The sequence below is a fragment of the Manacus candei genome, unplaced genomic scaffold, assembly GCF_025592945.1.
Source record: "Manacus candei isolate 608988 ecotype Guabito, Panama unplaced genomic scaffold, ASM2559294v1 h1tg000015l, whole genome shotgun sequence".
Taxonomy (NCBI): Eukaryota; Metazoa; Chordata; class Aves; order Passeriformes; family Pipridae; genus Manacus; species Manacus candei.
The window spans coordinates 21983033-22005449 of NW_026138063.1; the positions used below are offsets into that span (position 1 = coordinate 21983033).

Consider the following 22417-nt stretch of genomic DNA (forward strand, 5'->3'; position numbering starts at 1 on the left):
CCTGCAAGTTTCTAATCCCATCACCTCCAAGCCTTCATTCTCTTCCAAACAGCCCAGCCTCTAATTAAACAGCCCCTAATTAAACAGCCATTAATCCTTGCTATAGCCCTTCAAGTGAGCAGGCAGATATGTCCAAGCCTAAATGGACACGGAGGTGGAAGCGACTGGCCCTGCAAACATCTCCCAGTGCCCCCTGCCTGTTGGCTACATCGGGAGGATGCTCTGAGAGCCCCTAAAACCCTTGGTGTTCTCCCCCACAGGAAACAAGGTGTCCTGTTGTTGTGCCACACAGGGGAAACTGAGGCAGCAGAGAACAGGGTGACAGAGGGAGCGTGGCCAGGCTGGGACCGGGGCTGACTCATCCACCCTGTGATAAATAAGGACACGCTCCCTTACAGGAAGGGCACTTCTCCCAAGGGTTTACTCAGAAAGGGTTTTCACTCCATCATCTCCCTTCCTGTTCCATGCACTTACAGCTTCCTTCCCCGGGGTTTGACAGAGAAATGTACTTTTGATAAAGAACAGCCGCCTGTGGGACAGTAGCACGCGAGGACCAGCTCTGACCCGAGGTGACATTCACCAGGACCCCTCCCAAAATCTCACCCCATCCCTCCTCTTGTGTGCCTCCCCAAAGGCTCCACATTTTGCAAGGAAAGCAGGAAGGCACAGCAGCAATGCTGAAGCAGGAGACTTCAAAATAACTAAAGAAATAGAGAAATAAATTAACAATAAAAGAATAAATGGAAAATAACTGTGGAGAAGCTTTCACTCTGGATGATTCTGGAGTCCTAAGGGGACTCTGTGGCCTGTTGCACAACAGGTAACAAATCCAGTTCTGGTGGCCAACACTTGCCCTTCCACAGCTCCATGTTTCCAAAGCAATTTGCACAGCAAAGGAAAAAGAGGACTGACAGCCTGACCCTCTTAAGAACATCTCCTGCTCAGGTCCTGCCCTGTCTCCCAACAGCACTGCCACAGACAAGAAGATCCAGAGCCTGGCAAAATGGTTGGTTTGGGGTTTTTTTGTTAGATAAAATAAAATGGTTAAATCGCCCTCTCCAGCTCAAATTCCTGCTGAGCTCACCCAACCCTGTGACTGCAGAGGTACTGGCACCAGAAGGACTCAGCTCAGCAACTTCCCATTGACCTCTCCTATTTCCTCTTGGAGGAAACCTTCATTTTCTGGGATGTAAAAGTGACACCATGACCTCAGTGGGACATTTATGGACAGGCTTCTCGGGGCTAAGGCTGCTGAGCATCCTATTTCAGCAGGGGAGGGTTTGCAGATCCCAAGTCCTCACAGAGAAATGGGGGACAAAACGGGAACGCCAGCACTCACATCTGCAAAATATCCCTACAGGTGTGGGGACACAGGGATCCAACCCCCCAACCATCCACCACTTGGGAGCAGGCAAAGGAGGGGCAGGCAAGGAAATCCTTTGCTCTGCCTGCAAACGAGGGGATTAGTGCAGATCAGTGCCTGAGCACCCTTAATGAGCGGAGAAGCCACATGGACACCTGGCATCTCTCCTCTCACCTGCCTCGTCCTTCCATGAGGACCAGTCCTCATTATTTGGCACTGGAAATTAATTAAATCCCCACAGTGCAGGGGTACATCATCTCCCTGTGCCCCGGCATCGTTAACCACGCCAGGTGATCCACATGCTGCCTGCCCACCTGGATCAGCCAGTCCCACCGGGCAGGCTCCGTGCCCAAGTCACTGCCATCCCCTCACCTGCTCAAGGCTCTCCAGCAACTCCTTCCACGCCTGCCCACCCACACGTGGGCACAGCAGGTGCCATGGGGATGCTCTGCAAGGAGGGAGCTCAAGGCACTCGCTGGGAGAAGTGTGTGGGATCTGTGGCTCCGCTGCCCAGGCTGTAATGGCCAAAGCCCTCATTAGGGAGAAGAGGAGCTCTGCTACCGAGAGCTGAGCTCTCTTAGAGTGAAGAATCTTCAGCTGTATACAGTAGATTTTCTTTAATGGACACATTACTTTAAACTAAGCCTTCGCCATCTGTTCCAGTCCCTAATTATCAATACAAAAACAAACGTCTACTCACAATTACACTCGTAACAAGTAAAGATGCCAGCAATTAGAATGCACCAGCATCCCCGTGCCGAGCAGCACATCCATCTGGGATGGCACTCCTGTGATCCAGGCAGGGAGAACTCGCTGCTGTCCCAGGCTCCCCACACCCTCCCGGCAAACTTGCCCACAGCCAGTGCCCGCGGCGGGATGAGCCGCGTCTCAGAGGAGCGAAGGATGGGTTGGCATCATTCCAACAGCCAGGAAAAAACAAGTTATTTGGGCGAGAGTAGCCTTCATCTCACACCAGCTGGTCTTGCCAACCACCCTTCCCAGCAGGATCGAAGCCTCTTCCAGAAAAAAGCTTTCTGGACTATCCAAAATGAAGCAGAACTTATTTCCCGAAATCCCCAGCCTGAAACCCACATTTCAGACCTCCCCAGAGCGGGTTGTGCTGTGAGTAGGTGTGACTTCTCCCTGGCAGGGAGCGGGATCTGGTTATGGGCACACACACAGAGACAAGGGGGCCAGACCAAACCAACCCAACTTGATCACGTTTTGACATTGTCAGTTGGAAAGAAGGAGATACAACAACAAATTTTCTGCTCAGAGAGGCCACAAAGAAACTTCTACGAGTGCATCACTCCTCAATAACTGCCTCAGGGACATGGTCCCTCTCCCAAAGCAAGGAACAGCAGCTCCCTCACTCCTGCAAGGAGATAATGGCAGGAAGCAGCCTAAGGCACTTCAAAGCAAATGCTTGGGCATCTGCAGAGAGACACAGGCATGTCTAAGACAACCAAGAGGAAAAAGATAGAAATTAAGCAAAATAAGGAGAGAGGAGGCTTGATAACAACAGATGGGTAGAGGGAGATTTGGAAAGGATGCCAGCTGCTGGAAATAAGCCCCCTGAGATGCGTGGGGAGCAGAGAGGTGCATGCCCATAGCTGAGCCTTCAGAGATGGGAGGGCAGCCGTGGAGCGAGGGGTGGGGGGCTCAGGTCTGAGGTCCAGAGGGGCAGAGGATGCTCCACAGGTGAGATCTTTGGAGACTCATCCTGATGTCCCTCAGCAAGTGTCAGTGGGGTCAGCACACGGTCCAGCCCCAGAGCATAGCCCCTGGGCAGCCCCAGCCCCACAGCATGACTTTTGGGAGGGGAACAATAGCAGGACTTCTTTTCCATAGGGAAAGCACCATATTTTCCCCTCCATTTCATGCTCATACATGCCAGGCTTCCTTCCTACCCCCTCCTTCTCTCCTGAGAGCTTCAGCAAAATCAGCCCAAGGCAAATGCACAGCTTGGGAAGCTTCTGTCCAAGTTTGGTGACATTACCAGAGAAAGGGAATGATAGGGAAACAGAGCCAAGACGCTTTATTCCAAAGCCTAGTGCTAAATAACTTTAACTGCCATGATATCATGAGCTCTGCCTTCCCGTGGCTGTCAGGACTTCAAGCCCAGCCCAGGTTGCATCATGGCTTCCATCACCATTCCATCACGCCTCTCAATGCCAGTGGAAGGAAAGTCCCACAGGCACCACGGGAATAATTTCTATTTAATTCTCACTGTTACCCACTGATGAAATTATCCTCTACTCTGTTCTGGTGAGATCCCACCTGGAGCACTGCATCCAGCTCTGGGGTCCCCAGTACAGGAAGGACCTGTTGGAGCAAGTCCAGGGGAGGCCATGGAGATGATTAGAGGGATGGACCACCTCTGCTATGAGGAAAGGCTGAGAGAATTGGGATTGTTCAGCACCTAAAGAGGCTCCAAGAGAGCTGGAGAGGAACTGTGGACAAGGGTCTGGAGTGACAGGACAAGCAGGAATGGCTTCAAACTGAAAAAGTGCATATTCAGACTGGATATTAAGAAGTTCTTCCCTGTGAGGCTAGTGAGAACCTGGCACAGGTTGCCCAGAGAAGTTGTGGCTGCCCCATCCCTGGAAGCGTCCAAGGCCAGGTTGGACAGGGCTTGGAGCAACCTGGGACAGTGGAAGGTGTCCTTGCCCATGGCAGGGGGTGGAGTGAGATGAGCTTTAAGTTCCCTTCCAACCCAAACCATTCTGTGGCTCTAAGGAAAGGTTCGAGTACACACCAGGAGGTTGCCTGAGTAATTCCAGGTTATGACCACACTTCTGACTGTAACATCCCACGGACACCGTCCCTGTTTGCCTGTGCAAGTTTTTTTTCTTATATTCTGAAATTCAGACTAAGCTGGGAAAAAAAGCAGGAACAGAAAATCTACCTGGCTCTGTTGGAGGGATCAAGCTGCTAGGCACACAACCCACCCAAAAAGTCTCTTCTACCAGAGGACTGCCCCTTTGATTCTTGCTCGGAATTGTGAGGGAGCGGCATCTCCCACATGGTTTAATTACAGCGCCGGAGAGGTGGGCAAGGCACGAGCAGGACCAGCCTCAGCCCTTACTGCTGCTCTTCACAGTTCCCTGAGAGCACCAGCTCCTGAAAGAGCCTCTTCCAGCACCTACACATTTTCAATCAAAAATATTACAGCAACAACTAATTACGTCCCATCATTCCCAGGGCTCTCTGCCTTTAATGGTGCATTTTGCTGCTACAGAACGACGGCGGAGCGGCTCTGGAAGTGCATAACGAGCTCTCCCCATCAATCTCCCGCGGGTTCGTTATGAAGGATTACCCGACAAGTAACAAACCCAGGAGAGCAGGGAGAGGATGCACTAAACAACAACAAGTCAACACGAAATATCATCTTCCTGTGTTTTGAGGGTCTGTGGGAACCTCCTGGGGGAGAGGAGCAGCAAAGACACCTCAGCCGTTGCCAGCACAAGGAGATCTGCGGTGGCCAAAAAAAACCCCCTCGCTTTGGGCCGGAAAGGGAAAGAATTTATATGCCCGAGCCGAGGAGGAGCATGCTGTGTCAATTTGTGACGGGATGCATTAAGCTGCGGCTGCACAGCACAGTCCGGGATCTCCTCTGGGATCTCCCGTCAATGGCATGGATTTCAGCGTGCAGTGAAGATGCATCGCAGCGGGGCAGGCGATAACTTAATGAAGCTCAGATTTGGGGGTGTTTGCTCAGCAGCTACACAACAAGTTTATCAACAAAGCACCGCCTGCTGCGACTGCAGGATGAGACGCTCTAATTACACGCGGCAAACACTTACCCACATCAGGATACACCAAATTTTAATATGCTGGTTGATGTGCCCGAAAGTGCCAAATAAAACACCTTCTTCCATTTTTGCAAGCAAAAAACCCCAAACCAAAACCCCAGCCTAAAAAGTTCAGGAGGTGATGCAAAGTTTGGAGCGTAAGGACCAAGCCCTGTCTACAAAGCTCACTCCACCTTCAGGCCCAGCCCCAGCATCTCCCCTTGGTTTTCACGCTCCAGAGGGAATTGACCCAACGCGGGTACGTGGTGTTGGACAAGCTCAGCCGAAGCCATACAATCCATTTATCATAATCCTACCGAGGAGAGAGAGACAGTAAATCAAAGAGACAACCCGCCTGTGAATAAATTACTGGGGGGAGGGAGACGAGGAGAGGGATAGAGAGGAAAAGAGAAAGAACTGCAGAGGGAGAGATAAGAGAAAGGGAAGGAAATGACAGAGAATTGCCCAAAAATGCACTCATCACTGGAAAGAAAACAAACAAAGGGGACCAAATCAAATGGAAAGATAAGAGAGGGAAGATAGAGCTTTCAATACCTTTTGTTTTCCAAATTGCAAACCTATTTTTGAAGATTTGAGAACAAGTTTTCAAACATAAGGAGCTCATTTGCTCACAACAGTCAGCTGCTGATATCATACTTTCTATAATTGCACACAGGCCACGGATTCCCAAAATCCACACATAGCATACGCACAGATCACAGTCATACATCATCATTTACAGCTTGGCAACTCGAAGTCAAGCAGTACCAAGGGCTGAGAGTGCACTTTAATGAACGCTCTGGCCAGCCAGGACAGACCCAGCCACCCCAGGAGCACAGCTCCTCCACCACGCCACTGCCAGGGGAGGGATCCGGGCTGGGAAGATGACACGGTTGTCTTTCAGGAGAATATTTTCCAGAACAATGTCACTATGCATTTAAATCCTCATCTTTGCTTTCTCGAGGCTGGGTAGCCAGCAAACATCTCTGAACGCCGCAGCCTGCCCCGAAAATCACCATATGTCAAGCTTGGCAGTTACTCATTTCATCCTCCACAAGATGTGGAAGAGGAACTCAGCCAAGCAGGGGTGGGCAGAGGCTTTCCCAGAAACCTTAACCTCCAAAAAGCTTTCAAGGCTGCCCAGGAGAAGTAGCAGCTTCCAACTCAAGATCCAGCTAAGGGGTGTGAGAAGGTCTGGCTTGAATGGAGGTTGAGGAAGAGCAATCATTTGCTCTTCAGCATCCACCTTATCACCACCCAGGAGCACATGGCAAAGCAGACGAAGGCTGAAGGTCGGGTGCCTGAGGTCCCTCTGTGCCCTGTCATGCCTTTGGGTGGCTTTGGCACAAACTGGGCACAGCAGCATCACATCATGGACTCCTTGGGTGGAGACCAGCTGGCTTGGACAACCACCTCACCAGCCAAGAGAGTCAGGAGGATCCAGAATCCCAAACCTTCACATATCCCAGAGGAGCACAGAGTCTCAAGGATAAACCAAACGTTATTGGGTAGCAATGTCAACAACTGACTATTTTCCACTACTACTTTTCTGTAGCTCACTTCTTGGTCAACCACCCACATACCCGCACTGGCTGCACGTGGTGTGCTCCAGCCAGGCTCGATGGAAGTGAGCTTTCCCAAGAGAAGGACATCCTGCCAGGAGCTCTTCTCTTGGGAAACCTGATCTTCATCATACTGCCAGAAAGCAAGGAATTCCGAAAAGAAGTGAAAAAAATAATAAACAAGGGCAGTGTTTGAGATTTCACAGACAAGGGCCATTGAAGCCTAACAAGTTCCATGGAGTGGGCTCCTTATCAGCTGGGATTCCCTTGGAAATTATTGCCTCTAAATACAGAATTAGTCGCCTGAGAAGACAGAGCAGCCCTAAACATCAATAGCATCTGCAATTACACGTGTTAGGATGAATCAAGAGGACACACAGTCTCCCTGCCTGGATACACAGGACACTGGCCTGTGGGATTGCAGGGGATCGCCCCAGCACTGCGCTCACACGTGTCTCACAGGAGCTCTCCTTCCCTTGCAGGAGTTATTTTGCCTTCCTCCAGGGTGGCACCGCCTATGAGGAAAACTCTAAAAATCAAAACATTTATCCTGCATTTCCCTACACACCAGCACTTCTTGAGAGATTCAGGATGAGTCACTGTCTTGGACCATGTCCCCCAGAAAAGCTTCGCGCTCGCCGCGAAAACACGCGTCTCGTAGAGCCCTAAATCTGAAATGCCAGCCGAGCTGTCAGAGAGCCCTCACGCCCAGAGATGCACCTGGCATCGTCCAGCTCCTATTTACTAGATCTTATTTTAAAATGTCAAAGGGATTCTGCTAAGCCACAAACATGACAGACTGCTCAGACACCGAGCAAGCACCGCCAGGGTATCTCTTCCCCCAGGCACCACTGCTCCCAGCACGAGCGCCTGGTGGTTCCCCCAGACACCAAAATCTGGGGGAAAAGCCTCACTTTTCACCCCAGCACAGAACAGCTTCAGCCAGATTGATCCTGCATTTTTAAAGGCGGCATCTGACAGGTAACTCTAAAGCTTCCGGCGGGGCCGGTTGAAAATTTCATGAGTAAGTAAGAACTAAAAAATAGCATTTCTGGCCCAAGGATGCACCCTGAAGATCACTGTGCAACTGGGATCCCAGGGGGAGAGGAGGGAAAGCAGCGGAACGAGAGCGGAATCGCGCAGGGATGCTCCGGCTGCCGCTGGAGGTGACGAGCGCACCCGCAGCTGCCGGAGCACAGCCGAGGGAAGGAGGTGGAAATATTGAGCCTCAAACGAGGGAAACTGCAAAAGCTCGTCGGCAAGCGGCCCCTGCACCACTCCCCCAGCCCGGCGCCGGCTGCTGTGCCGAGCAGCGTCTCCCTGGTTTTTGCACCATATGGAGTCAGCTCGCGAGTGCAAACGAGGCAAAGGGAAATAAATCTGTGCCACCGCGGCGCCGCACGGGGCTGCCGGCACCGCGTCGGGACACGGACGGGATGGGGGGAGGCTCCGCCTGCATCCCCTGGGGACGCCTTGGCAAAGAGCCCCGTCACCTGCCCAGTCCTCCCCCTCATCCGGCTGCACACGTGGGGAAGGGGATGTGGCAAAGGTCCGTTGGAAAGGGCAGAGCACTCCATGAGCAGACTCCAATGGTTTTTTTGCTCTGGCCCCACATCTAAATGCCCCTTCCTAAAATGCCCTGGAGACACATCCTGGGCTCTCTCAGCTTTGCCTTTTTTTTTTTCCTTTTCCACTTTTGGATTTGGACAAAGCAGCCAGTGGCTGGGATCTATAACTATCCTGCATCCTACCCAAAAAACTTTCCCATCAGACTGAGCCATCTTTAGGTACGTTCACACCCACATCTGGTCTGGTGAGTAAACAACAACACGAGTTTGCCAAGATTTCCAAACAGCCATTCACACAGGGTGCCAGTGGGGCTGTGTTAAATCCTTGTCCAAATTCACCAACAGCTATCAGTGACTGCAATCACCCCCTTGGAAGATGTTCTTCCTCAAGAGGTGTCCAGGACCCCTCACGGTAAGCTCTTGGTGTATAATCCAAACTGCTGCCTCTCGCAGCTCCTGCCAGCATGGAGGCAGAAACAGGGATCCCCCCACACCAGGACCCTCTTCTATGAGAAGGGAGGAAGCACGAGCACTGTTCTAAGTCAACCTCAAATCATAAGATTTTGCTCAGGGCCACTCTTAGGCCAAGCTTTTCCTACAAGCTGCAGTGCCCAGCTGAGCTGCTGCACTGCCACAGCTCCCATGGGCTCTGGGAGGTGAGGAAGAGGAGGAAGAGGAGGATGCTGGCAGAAGGTGCTGCTGGCAGCAGGCCTGCCTGGCACAGCCCTGCCTCCAGCCCCAGTGCCTGCGCGGGTGCAAGCTGGGAAAAGGCTCCAGCACGAGCAGAGCCATCTGCGTGCTGGGAGCTGCGCCAAGGTGGGCTCAGGGATTACTTCCCCCCCTCCTCGCCAGGACAGTCTCCTTCCCAAGTGCTGACTTACCACCCAGGTGACAGCTCACCAAAATCCTTCAGCACAGCTTGCAGGGAGGCAAGCACGGAGAAGGTCACCAGAACCACCCTGGTCACTGGCCAGACCCTGGGAAGTGCCTACAATCCACCGTGGGATAGGGATGGTCTCGGCGTGACCGGCACGGCTCCATTTCATGCAACGCCAGCTCCGCTCGTTTTTAAAGCAGTGCTGGTTGATGATAAAGTTCCCCTGGAGCTCATCTCCATACCCACCTCTTCTCCTGATGACTCTGACCCATCCTCCCTGATTGTGGTTTCCTTGCTGAAATAAATCACTTTAAGTGCACATTGTGCTCTGGGTCTCATTACTGTTCATCATCTTCTGCGCAACGGAGCTGTCACAGCCTCACAAACCCCGTCACCTGGGTGACACGGGAGCCACTTGGGAGGGCAGGAAGGTGGGGAGAAGGAGCCAGCCCTTGACAAGGTACCAGGAGCTCCCCCATCCCTCTCCTCCACAGCTTTTGGACGTTGAGCTCATGCCTTCAGGCCCACGCACCCCTCATGGCACAAAAGCTCAGCAGAACAAAAGCAAGAAGGTGCAACACACGTGCAAGATGGGATTGGTGCACCAAGGACCCAGAAGGATGCCAGGAGGGATGGCAGATACACCTTGATGGCCAAGAGGGTCTTCCTTCAGTGAGGTATGTCCCCACAGGGAAACTTCCCCCAGAAGAGGCAGAAGAAACTCTCTCTCTTCCACAAATTTAGAGCAGAAACACCTAAAGGAGGGAAGGAGGAAGAGCCAGGCACAGGGGCAGCAAAACAGACTTTAATCCTTCTCCAGGAGGATCCTAGGCAGTGCCACATTGAACTCCTCATCACAGATGGGTGCTTCCAACTCCACGAAGTTACTCCAGATTAACCCAGAAGAAAAGATCACGGTCACACTGCACACAGTAAATCAAAAACTTCTCTGTGCCAAAACCCCGCAAGGGCCCATCAGGCAACAGCAATGCAAAGGCATCGTTTGTCTGTCACATCACTTTTGAAAGGCAAACCCTCAGAGAGAGAGAAAGGGAGCGATTAAGGCTGCCACTGATCTTGGAGTGTCCACAGAGACGGGTCTGTTGGGTTTTTATCAAGCAGGGAGTGTAAGTACCATCAGCTTCCAGATGGCCAGAGGCCCCATGAGGGGCTGGGACCTGCCTGGAACAAAAGGCCAACCCAGGCAGCAAGGAGGGAGGTGCTCATCCATAGCCATGTGGCCAACACCCACACCCCTGCACATCAGCACGGCTCCCTGGGAAAAGAAGCTGCTTCCCAGCATCATGTTTGGGAGGGTGCAAAGGTTTGGGTTTCCCACCAAGCACACAACACCTCCATAGACCCTTGAGCGTGGCTGCGGAGAAGACACACTGCTGTCACACCTTCCATAAGGCCAACTTTCACATTTATCTCAAACTCTCCATCTCACCGCCACAGGAAAACACCCCTCACTGCCCTGGAGACCACGGCAGGAGAAGACCCTCAGAAATGTAAGTAGGACAAAAACAAAGGAGATGCAGGAGAAGATCCCCAGAGACGCAGGAGGAGAGGACCCCTGGAGGTGCACCCGCACCAGGACATCCATCACTGCCAAGAAGGACTCCCCAGGTGGTCCCCACAGGCTTTGCTCAGCTCTCCCAGCCCTCCCACCCCACCCCACCATCCCAAGCTGGCTGCTGCAGCCCAGAGACCCCCCGTCCCCCCCTCCTCGCCCAGGGCACTCGCACACATGTTCGCACACGCACGGAGCAGGAGGGGAAAAGCCGCGCCGCAGAAATAACACAGGCACACAAACAAAAGAGCACAAGCCATTAATCTGGGTGAACCAGAGGAAATGAAATCATTATGTCTGCAGCTACAACATCCCGAGGAACAAATTTCCTGCCTGGATAATAAATGGATTCTTTTGTTTCACGTTGGCCCCAGCCATGTGACTCTCTTGGCCTATTCCTCATCCAAAACATCTTGCTGTATAAATACCCAGACGGGTTCGAATTTCAGCTGCTAAAAATATGTTTTAATTATAATAATATATAATAATAATAACAAGAAAAAAACCTCTCTGGATCTACAGGCTCCCCTCGCCTCTTAAACAACCTCTGAAGGCTTTCCAGCAGGCAGGCAAGCAAACAAAAAGTCCCAAAGTTGCCAAAAGCAGCTGAACAGCACAAATAGAGCCTTTGAAAGAACGAGCGAGGCACCTGAAAGCAGCCCCAGGTGAATGTTTGCAATAAATAACCCCTGCCAGAAAGAGAAATGATAGGGTCATGAGTATTTTAAGAAGCACCTCCTAAGTATCTCCCAGCAGCAGGATGGGGACCGAAGTCACACAACACACTGATGACACCTCCAAAGTGAGGGCTGGGCAGGATTGCTTCTGAGCCAGGTTTTCTTCTGTTGGCTTTCTGATGGCTCGCTGGGGCTTGGGATTTATCCCTTAGATGGATGGGGAATGCAAGATCTGGCCTCCTCCAGCTTGGCAAGATGCTTGTCAGCTGTAGGTGTCTCAGGGGACGCAGACCCCTAGGAGAGTTACTGGTTTCAACCACTCCTTCAGTCTGCAACTCCATCAGATCACTTGGTTAAAACCATTTTTGCATCTACCTACATCTTTTGCTTCTGCTTTCAGCTTCCCTTCACTCGCCTTCCCAGCTTTACCAACACATCGCAAGCACTGCAACGAGTCTCAAAACAAGACGCAGTTTTGAAGCCAAATATCCAAGTGCCTTGGTGCAAAAAGTCTAAATTATCTGGATGTTAAAGAGAGACCTCCACGAACAGAAACAAGCTCAAAAATCCTTCCAAGCCAACGGGCAGCCAGAGGCAGAAGACACAACCAAGCCCACCGTGCTCAACCACAGCTCTTACTCAGGGTTGGACTTGTTCTCCGTCACCTCGAACATCCCAGCACCCCAAGGCACAACCTCTTTCTCCAACTTCACACACAGAGGAAAGCAGAGGAAACCCTCCATGGTGCATCACACCAGCAAAGCCTTAATTTCATTTTCCTCTGTGGGTCATCTTTAATTTCAATTATATTTTGGATGCTGGGGAAAGTGTCCAAGCACAGCTGCTGCCTCATTTCAGTCACTTATCGCTGCTGTTTCTTCAAGGAAGGGGAGGGGAGAAAAATTAAAAAAAAAAAAAAAAGTCCTTGGAAACTAAATATTTACACACCCACGTAGGCTAATCCCAGAAGATCCAAGGGTGGGAAGCCTATTTAAAAAAACATCCCTAATTATTTTCCCATTTTAAAGGGAATAATCTGGCCATTAGCTCTAAAGCTTTACTTAAGTAATCACTTATTTTTCGAGAGGAATAATCCGTTGGTGTGTGCACAGACAGGACAGGGGGCTGAAAAACCATTTTTATACTCTTTTCTTGCTACAGCTGCTGACAGTTGAGTGGCACAGAGGGGCTGGAGGCATGGGGGGCACTCTGGGGTCATCACATGCCACTCTTGGGAAGCCACCCCTGGGATGGGGACAAAACCAGCTCAGGCAGTGATACCTCACTGGTCCCTGGATTGCACCACAAGGAAACCTCCTTTTTGGGAAAAATGTGGGCTCTCAAGAAAATATGGGAAGGAAAAATTGGAACAGAGCACCAAACACCTCGAAAGGCCATCGGTCACCTCACAACAATGCCCTGGCAAGTGCCCATATCCCTCCCAGCAGTGTCAGGAGTGGGAAAGCACAGCAAGTTGCTACTGAAATACACTGATTTATCAGCAGCATCTTCCAGTCCCTTTTTGCTGAGGTATTAACAAAACAATCCTCTTATCAGACAATGAAGCACTTTCTGCTGGAAAAAAATCTCAATAATCTGGACATGGGGATGTATGGAAGGACTTCCAAAGCCCCTCCTGTCATGGCAAAGCAAACAGCAGCAATTTGCTAATTGGCAACAGGCACTGTGCTGCTCAAGGAAATGGCCAGAGTCCTTAGGATGGGGAAAGTTTGATGATAAGACACGCACGGCGGATCATTTAGAGAGATAAAACCACGCTCGTTCTGCCGCAGCCAACTATTAAAAGTGGAGAATGTTATTTCAGGTAATAAAGAGCAAGACCTGAGGACCAGCCTGGGAATTCAAATTTACAACTTGTATCAAATTCATCTGCTGTAAAACTTCACCTAGTTTATAAGTTTCTCACCAACTTCATAAAACATGTTTTATTATTATTGTTTTCTGACTCTCCTGCCTTAATAAAATTCTTCTCCCAGCCTGTGTGGGTGTTGCATTATAAACATTTGCACTTTGATTCATTCAAGACTGCGGAAAGCTTTCAAGGTAACCTATTAGGAATACTTTAAATGGTTCAAAGACATCCCAGTTTCCCCTGAACACCGCAAAGCTTTAAAGAACAAAATAAAAACGTGCCTTGCCGCAGAGCCACCTCCAAAAATCTGCTGGGCCCGTGACTCAGGAGATGACATTTGGGAACAACCAAAGCACACACCAGACCCACGGGGTCCAGAGTGGGAAAACACAGGAGTTATAGAGGCACAGGGTAAGGTGGGTGCCTGCCCATCGCTCCTCAAGCCCCATCAGCAGGGAGCCCTGGGGATGCTGCGAGTGGGAGGCAGCCAGGCCATTTTGGGGGATGCTGTGAGTGGGTCCCAATGGTGGGAGGCAGATGGACCATCTTCCAGGATGCTGCTGAGTGGGTCCCAATGGTGGGAGGCAGCTGGGCCATCTTCCCCCAAGTTAGGGACGGTGCAAAAGCAGGGATTTCCCCATTCCCATGAGCCCTGGCAGCAGAGCCCAGCGCTGGCACACAAAGGCAGCGCTGGAGGGGGCTCAAAGCAGAGCCCTTCTCAAAGCAGCCCCTCTTCTCCAGCCTCATCCAGAGCACCTGGAAGTTAGCAGTGTCTTTCCACAGCCTTGGTCAGGCTCTGGAGCTGAGTTGTGAGCACAGGAGCTCCCATGAGCACCCAGCGGTGCAGCCACTGTGGGAATAACCCACACATGGCACATGGAGCAAGAGTAAAGCTGATCTTTAAAGACTGAACACAATTAGGTCGTGACCTTACAGCGCCCACCAGCCAGCACCCCCCTCCTCTCCTCCACAAGGTTGGCTGCGGCATCCCTGGGTCAGGGGCAGCACTGCCAGCTGATGGACAGAGCTCAGGAGGGCTTGACCCAACCTGGGGCCAAAGAAAAAGGCATTGATCCCTTTAATTCCTGCACAGCTGGTGCTTTTCTTCATTTCACTGAGCAAGACAGAGGCTACCTGGCACAACGACACGGCTCGAGATGCCACACATCACTCCCCAGGAGACGTGGCACGGAGCTGATCCTCCTCTATTTTATGACACCAGAAATTACCCCTTTACAGCTCCATCTCTGGTCCAAATGACATCACTTGATGTGATCTCACAGTGCCTCTATTGAGACCCTGATGTGTTCAAACCACCTAGACCCTCACCAGCAATTTCCTCTCAAGGGGCAAAGCATAGGCAGCAAAGGCCATGCATCTCCAAGAGACTTGCACGGAGCTTCTGGAGAGCTCCAGCCAAACCCCACGGGCTGAGAAGCAGCTCCATGTGCCTTGGGTTTGCCTGCAGCCAGATCATGCCCATAATTTCCTTTATTAAATTAAAGATCACTGCCTTAAAAATAACCACAGCAGAAGCGCAGGGATGGAGTTACCACCGAAGGCACCTCCGGGCTGCTACAGACCACAGGCAAACACACCCATGGAGCAACCTCACCAGCTCCACGGGTACATCACAGGAGGCAAAGGTGCTGGACTAGCCAAAAACATTGTAAGAAGTACTTCTGACAGTACAATTCTGACAATTCTGTTATTTCCAAACACGTTTGTTTCAAATGAAAAGCAGAGCCAGCGCCTAATGGAGCACTCCGAGAGTACCCCGCTCCTGCTCTGGCCCTACGTGTTCATCTCCTTCCTTGGGCATTTGGAAATAGGAAGCTACAGGTGTTGGGTAAAAAACTAAAGTGCCCAGCCACCACTAAGGTCAGCCCCAGCCTGTGCCCAGTACATCAGGCTGTCTCCCTCCCAGCTCCCCCCATCCTGAGGGCAGTGGGACTGGAGCAGACCCACACAGCCAGCCCCGATCTCCTCCTGCCTCTGGAGGATGGTGTTTCCTTTTCAACTCTTCTGCCAAGTTCCTGGTTTGCCCAGGAAGACGTAATTCACACCCCTTTGCCTCTTCTGCGGTGATTTAATGTCTTTTGAGCAAAAAGCAATTATCCTCCCATCAACAGGACCCCAGCAAGGACAATAATAATGAGGCGGCTCCAACCCCGCGGCTACGGAAGCGGCTGAAGCGAGCGGAGGCCTCGAGTAATCAAAGACCCGTCCCTGGCCTCTGATTGCTAAACAAGAAGTGAAAAACCTCCATAAAACTTCAAACGTTGCCGTTCCCTGCTCCATCCCTCCACAAGTGGTGTGGGTTTTAGCACCAGGAGACAGGGGACCAACACCAGCTCTGGGTCCACCCCGGCTTTGTCACCCGACTGTGTTTTGGGTGTCACTTGCTGGCTCACCCACAGCACCCCACAAGGAGAGGACACAGGGGATTGACCCCATGTTCAAAGCAGACACTGTTTTCCCAGGTTTTGGGGCTGAAGGAGAAGCAGCCTCCACCTGAAATCAAGCCCAGGAGGCAACAAGCAGGTGACCTGCCCTGCCCCAGGACGTGCAAAAAAAGATGTCCCCATGCCCTGCCCTGCAAATGTAAAGAAAATAGGGAAAGGGTGGGAAAGATGTGGATGTGCAACAGGTGTGGATGTGGGGTTTGCAGGACTGGAGAGGGTAGACAGCAAAACCAGGAGAGGAGAGCACCCAGTGGGCTGAGCTGCCCTTCCCCTCAAAAATGTAATATACAGTCAGGCAAAGACACCAAAACCCAGCCATGCACAGAGCAGTCCAAGGAAAAGGCTGGTTGGGTTTGAATAATCCAAAGCTTGGTGCCCAGTTGCTGCTGGGATGTGGCACAAAGGGTACTGGTGATTGTAGAGGCAGGCAGGATGTGAGAAGGACTTTTGGGGAGAAAATATCATGAAACAATCCTCTGAAGTCACAATGAAGACCCCACCAAGGATGGGATGAAATGGCCTAAAAGTGAGGATTTCCACAGCCTGTCACCTATTCCCAGTTACCACTTTTACTCATTGCATAACAAATTAAAGCTTAACAGCTCCAACCACCAGTAACCCCGACTGGATGCCTCTACAGATAATAAACATCTTATTCACTACACAAACGAGCACATACCTGAGGCTCCACTAATCTCTAATTACTTGGCATGGCTATTTCCAAATTATAAATAAATAAATAAATAAATAAAATCCTAGAATCACAGAATGGTTTGGGTCAGAAGGAACCTTAAAGATCATCTCGCTCCAACCCCCTGCTATGGGCAGGGACACCTTCCACTAGATCTTAATAATAACCTAAATAACCTTACTACTGTTAAAAAGAAAAAAAAAAAAAAAACAACAAACAAACAAGATTAACTTAATAGTGTATTTTTTTTCTTTCCCCATCTGGAAAGATCTTGAAAGGACTCCACCTGCTTATTAAGGGGAATGACTGAGAAAACAAGCAAATTAACACTCAATAAACTAAAACCAATCCTAACTCTCTTGTTTTCCAAGCAACTACCTGCCATCACCTTCCACTGGTCCCCATAAGTGGATGGCACAGAGATGCCAGCCATGGGGATGCTCTGGGGCTCCTCTCCTCCCAAATCAAGACCATCCCTGGTTTAGGCTGGAAGAAGCAAGGCTGAAGGACAGTCATCCTCCCCATCCAAGGCTTGGCACAAGCCCCTTCCCCTTTGAACTATTGCCTCTGTGATTTTTCACCACAGGGCTCCCAGCAGGGACTTATTAAAGCCAGACCAAAGCACGTCTCCCTTTAATAGTAATTAGGTCACCCTGGGTTGTGGGTTTAGCAGGCAAAACTATAATTATTTAGAAACATCAAGTTTAAATGCCGAAGAGTCTTAATGGAGCTCAGCTAATTAACCAATTTCAACTAAGTAACTGATTAGCTTAAAAAGAAGAAAAAAAAAGATAAATCAATGATCATAGACAAAAACATTTTCTTTTAACAGGTTGTTTTCTTGCAGTAATTCTCAATTGCACAAATGGAGCCCAACAACCCCCGCTAACCAAATATTATCGTAATTAAATATTCAACAGAAAGCCTCTTCAATTATTCAAAAGACTGATAACACTTGATTATAATTGGGGTGGTGGGAGAGGTTCGCAGGAGCAGGGATTGCGCACACCATCCAGCTCCGGTCGCTGACGCAAACCCACACGGGCAGACGGGTCGTGGCATCGGCACAGGGTGCTGGCTCCGGCCACCTCTCCCATCCCTGAAACCACACCGGGGGCAGGCGGATGCTTTCCAGCCCAGACGTGAGAAAACAGACCAGATGGTCCCACAGGCTTTCTGGATTTCTCTTATTAGACCGAAAATTTAGGGGGCTAATGGCCAGTTTCCAGGTTTGACACCATTTTCCGACGGCAGCGCCGTTCCCCCAGCGGAGGAGCGGGAGGAAAAGCAGACCCCGGTGCATCGTTATAATTCACTAAGTGGCATTACCATAGGAAATTACAAATTAGCTTTTCAGCAGAGGATACGGACGTACTTAGATTAGCCACGGAGAAACTACAGAACCTTCCAGCCCATTCATCAAAGCTCCAACTTCCAGGGAAATGAAACAATAATAAATATTGAGCAGGGAAAGTTAATCTCCGCTGAACACGCTTTAATAATTCAAAAGTTGCGGGAAATAAATAGATAAATAAATAAAGCGCAGATCCTTTCGCTCCTACAAACACGCATCCCCTGTTTTTCTCACCGTTTCTCGTGATGTGACTTGGTGGAAAATGGATGGTGACCGAAATAAAACAACTTCAAAAATTCAGCTGCGGCTGGAAGTGATTCAGGGAAGGAGGGAGCCCATCCACTTTTGCCACTTATCTGGGAAGCTGTAGAGCTGATTTGGGCAAGAGTTTGCTCTCATTGTCCCTAAGGAAAGGGCTGTGTTGGCTGTACCTGCTGCCTGCAGCAGCTCCATGCCCATTCCCTTCCCTGTGCACTTCCAAACACCCTCTCAACGCCACTCCTTTTTGCAAAGACTGTGGTCTTACCTCTAAAAGCTGGACAGTGGAACAACCAGCTCTGTGTCCACCCAGAGTCCCAGCTCTCTCCTGACATTACTCTGTCGTTGCTCCACCCCTTTCCACACCTTTCTGCTCCCACGCTAACCTGAGGGGGGATGCCGCAGGCTCAGCCAGCAGAAGCGCCATTCACAGGTCATGATGTCCTCTGGATTCACATCCATTTGCCTTCCCCACCACCCACCACCACTTCACAAGGTGCTCTCAGTCGCCAGGGGACCCGAATTCCCATCCCTGGGTTATCTGCACCCCTTCTATCACACCAGCGACCTCTGTAAGTGACTCGCACCCCAAATTCCTACCATTCCAACCGAGGAGATGCCTTCCCAAACTGCCACCCACCCAACATCCAAGCCTAACATTTGCCTCACTCAAGCACTGACTGCATGCAATGCCTGAGAGCTCGAATGTTTGCAGCAGGAGAACAAGGTCAAACTGAAATGGGCTTTCAAATCCTAATGAATATTTGGCAAAAACATTCCCTTTTTCCCTTTCTCAACCCCAGCTATTTACTCAGCCTTGCTGTGCTGTTAAACGACTCCTTATTCCCACCATGTCTGCTCAGAGGCACCGGAGCACCACAGCATCCTTTGGACAGCATCACACAAGTCTGGGGCTCGCTTGCATCAGCCTCATTCCTCAGCATTCCCGCTGCACCAGGACCAGGGTTTCCAGGACTTTGCTGATCTGATTGGCATTGAGTTACCCATTGCCCAACGTACTATTTCCCCCTTTTCATTAAATCTGAGCACTTCTTTAGTTTGCAGAACCCATCTCTGCTAGAAACACGTATCCGCGTCCGGACCCAGAGCCAGACGAACACATTTGGGTTCCTTCATCATCAAACATCCGTATTTTCTTCTGATTTTTTAGGCCAGTGGAAGGTTTATACTCTGGCCTGTTGTGTCAGGAGCTGCACCCAGGATGGGTGAGAGGCCACCTTGCAAACCCCCTGGCAGTTCATGTCACAGTAGTTAGGGCCACCAAACAAATGCAGCAACCCAACATCCAAAAGACCAGGAAAATAAATATATTTATCACAGACTCTCACCTTATCCATGAGTGGAAACACCAGCAATTAGTCAAAAAAAGGCAACCCAGGCACCTGCGGTCTCAAGCCCCTTTTCCATGACTTGACAAAATGCTTTCCCTTCAGGCTGACAAGATCTGGGCTCACTCATCACACCGAGAATAAGGGTTTTCCCCTTAGGGCTTTCTTTTCCTTCCCCAGGTAGCTTGTGCAAAAAAAAAAAAAAAAAACCAAACCAAAAGTAAAGGGATGGCTGGATAGTAGCACTTGTAAATTCCCACGCAGGACACTAGCACTTGCAAATTCCCTCTTGGAGACTTATTTCTAGCTTCCCCCTGGGAACGGCTGTGCTGCGGGCGGAGCAGCTGGGCCAAAGGTGGGAGCCCACATGGTGCTGGTGACGGTGGGAAGGGCAGGGCGGCCGCCGCTCTCAGCCTGCTCGGCACAGGCACAGGCTCCGCTCCGGCGCCGGGAGGAAGCGCAGGAAGCCCGAAGGATGCCCTGCAACAGATGTGCACATCCCGAGCCAAGGCGGGAGGAGAGGGGCGCCCGGGGCGGGCAGCACGCGAGGAGCAGGATCCAGGGACGTCGCTCTCCAACCAAACCCCATCCCTGGTCCTCTCCCAGGCTTGCGGTTCCCAAGCGAGTGGATAAGCACGGGAAGCAAAGCTAAGCCGGATCCGCCAGCCCCCAGCAGGGCTTTCCATCTCCCTCCTGCGCTTTGCTTATCGTGATGCTGCAAGCGCGGGGAGGAAAACGTGGATTTTAAAAGAGCCGACGCGAGGCAGGGACGCAGAGATGAGCGGGGAGGCAGGTGAATTAGTGAAGGAGCTGCACCAAAATGGTCATCAGCCCCACCTGACACCTCCAACCCCGAGTTAAAACGTACATCGTCAGCCCATTACCACCCTCTCTATATGCTAAATGGGATTATATTTGGTTCAGCTAACACGAGAGAGAGCACGCGAGCGGCTCCTGAGCGATTGCAGGGTGTGGGAGAGACGGAGTATTTGGCGCTACCATCTCCTCGCGTCCTTCTTCCTCTTTCCAAGCCACAAAAAAATTTTAAAATTAATACAAACATCCACGTGTCCGGCAGAAAGGGATCAGCTAAGCCACTGGATTCGGTAAAAAAATCAAGAAACCGTAAAAAAAGTCAGACGAGCGACTGTACTACCTCCAGGTTCGCGTGCCGCAGGCAATGAGTTAGCAAGGTTTTATGGAGGATAACTGGAGCGGGTTGTAGGCAGCCCCGGCCCTGACCCCGGCTGCATCCTCCTCCCCTCCAGCCGGGTCCAGACCCCCAGACGTCTCCCCCCGCCATCCCAGAAAAAAAGACTTTTTGTCTCGCTGGCTGATTTGGGATGCAGGGAGCCATCCCTCGCTCAGCTGCTCCTGCAGCCCCGGGCAGAGCCGGGCGCCCGCCGTGGGTTTGTCTCGCTGTCAGAGAGGGCTGCCAGCAAATCCAGCCTTGTGGATGCTCCAGGGGGAAAGCAAGACCCCAGTACAGGTCAGGCCCTAGGAGATGCTTCAGCTCCATTAGAGAAACCCACTTTTCAACCTAGCAAATTCAACGTCTGCTCCAAGAGATTCAGTGACTTAAATAAACCTCATAAAAAGGCATTTTCTTTATGTGACCACGCCAGAAGGATCTCGCCTTGACTCCAAATCAGAAGCGATTCCTCTGCCTCAGAAATCCCCCGTCCAAAATTTTCCCTGAAATCTGAGATCTCTCCTAGGATACTACTTTACTATCCAAGCAACTTCCTCATCAGAGTAGAAATACCACCGCTCCTCAACAGGTTCGGTACCGGGCAGGGACGCTGGCTCTGCCAGCGCTCCCGGGGGTGGCTCAGGACAAGCTGGGGAACACCCCGGGTGACACCCAGGAGTGCCCTCGGACCGGGAAGAGAGCCGAGGTGTCCCAGCCAGCCGCGATTCCAGCAGTGCCTCAAGCAGCTGACGCTGCAAACGCCGGCGAGCCGAGCGCTGCGAGCAGGTCCTGCCTCTTCACGTGCCCGTTTGCACCGCGCTCCGGCAAGGCACCGGCACCTCCGCCTCGAGGCTTTGCTACGGAGATGAGGCGAGGAAGCCCGAGGAATACGAAAAGCCAACACCTGCGTCAGCCAAAAGCCCGTGGAAAAGGGATGCTGCAGCAAGAGGGCCTGCCCGCCCCGATCCGACACAGCTGTGCTTGTGAGCGGAGGGCACAAACCCCACTGAGACCATCGCGGCAGCATTCCAGCTCCTGGACCAGCTCCTCGCTGAGCCGGAGTCTCCGGCCACCTCCGACAGCTTCCAGCTGAGCCACAACCACGCTCACATTATAAATCCCCCCGAGGAGGGTCCAGCCCCACGTCGGCCAGCAGCGGTTTGAGACCCCGCGCACCATCTCCCTGCAACCACACACTTCTCGCTGCCCACCAGCGAGGGGCTGCACCACGTCCCCTGCCACAGCCACCGCTCAAGCGCTGGGCAAGCCCTGCCGCGACCCTGTGCTGTACCAGGAAAAAAAGGTGGCAATGACAAAATAGAGAGAAAAAAAATAAAATAAGCGATACTTGTCCTACCAGGCCTGAGACTCTACCGGAGCCTGGGTCTCAGCTGTGAGCCTTCCCGGTGCCCAGTAAATCCCACGACCAGGCGGGAGACAGCGAAAAGACCGCAGCCCACCGGAACGGGGGCGGGCACGCACCTGCCCTGTATCTCGACGGACGGGCAAGCATCCCCCGGCTCAGTTCATCCCAGGGAATGGAGCCCACCTGCCCACGGCTCCCGGCGCATCCATCCTCCGTCGGCGCTGGGAGGAGGAAGGTTTGCCAGAGGCAGCTCCGAGCACCGCCACAGCCCCCGCAGCGTCCCCGGGGACCCGAGGGGACCCAGAGGAGACCCCGCAGGCGGCCCCACCGCGGTCCCGGGGACCAGAGTGGGGACCTAGAGCGGTCCCTGGGGCGGCCCCACCGCAGCCCCGGGCAGGGCTCCGTCGCGGAGGGGACCCGAGCCGGAGCAGCCGGATCCGGGCGGGTTCCCCCGC

The 22417-nt window shown here is 51.8% G+C and overlaps 1 protein-coding gene across 2 annotated transcripts in view; it reads right to left on the reverse strand.

The window, feature by feature from the left end:
• EPHB1 (EPH receptor B1) overlaps positions 1-22417 on the reverse strand; it is a 77676-nt gene that overhangs the window by 54854 nt on the left and 405 nt on the right. The window lies entirely within an intron of this gene.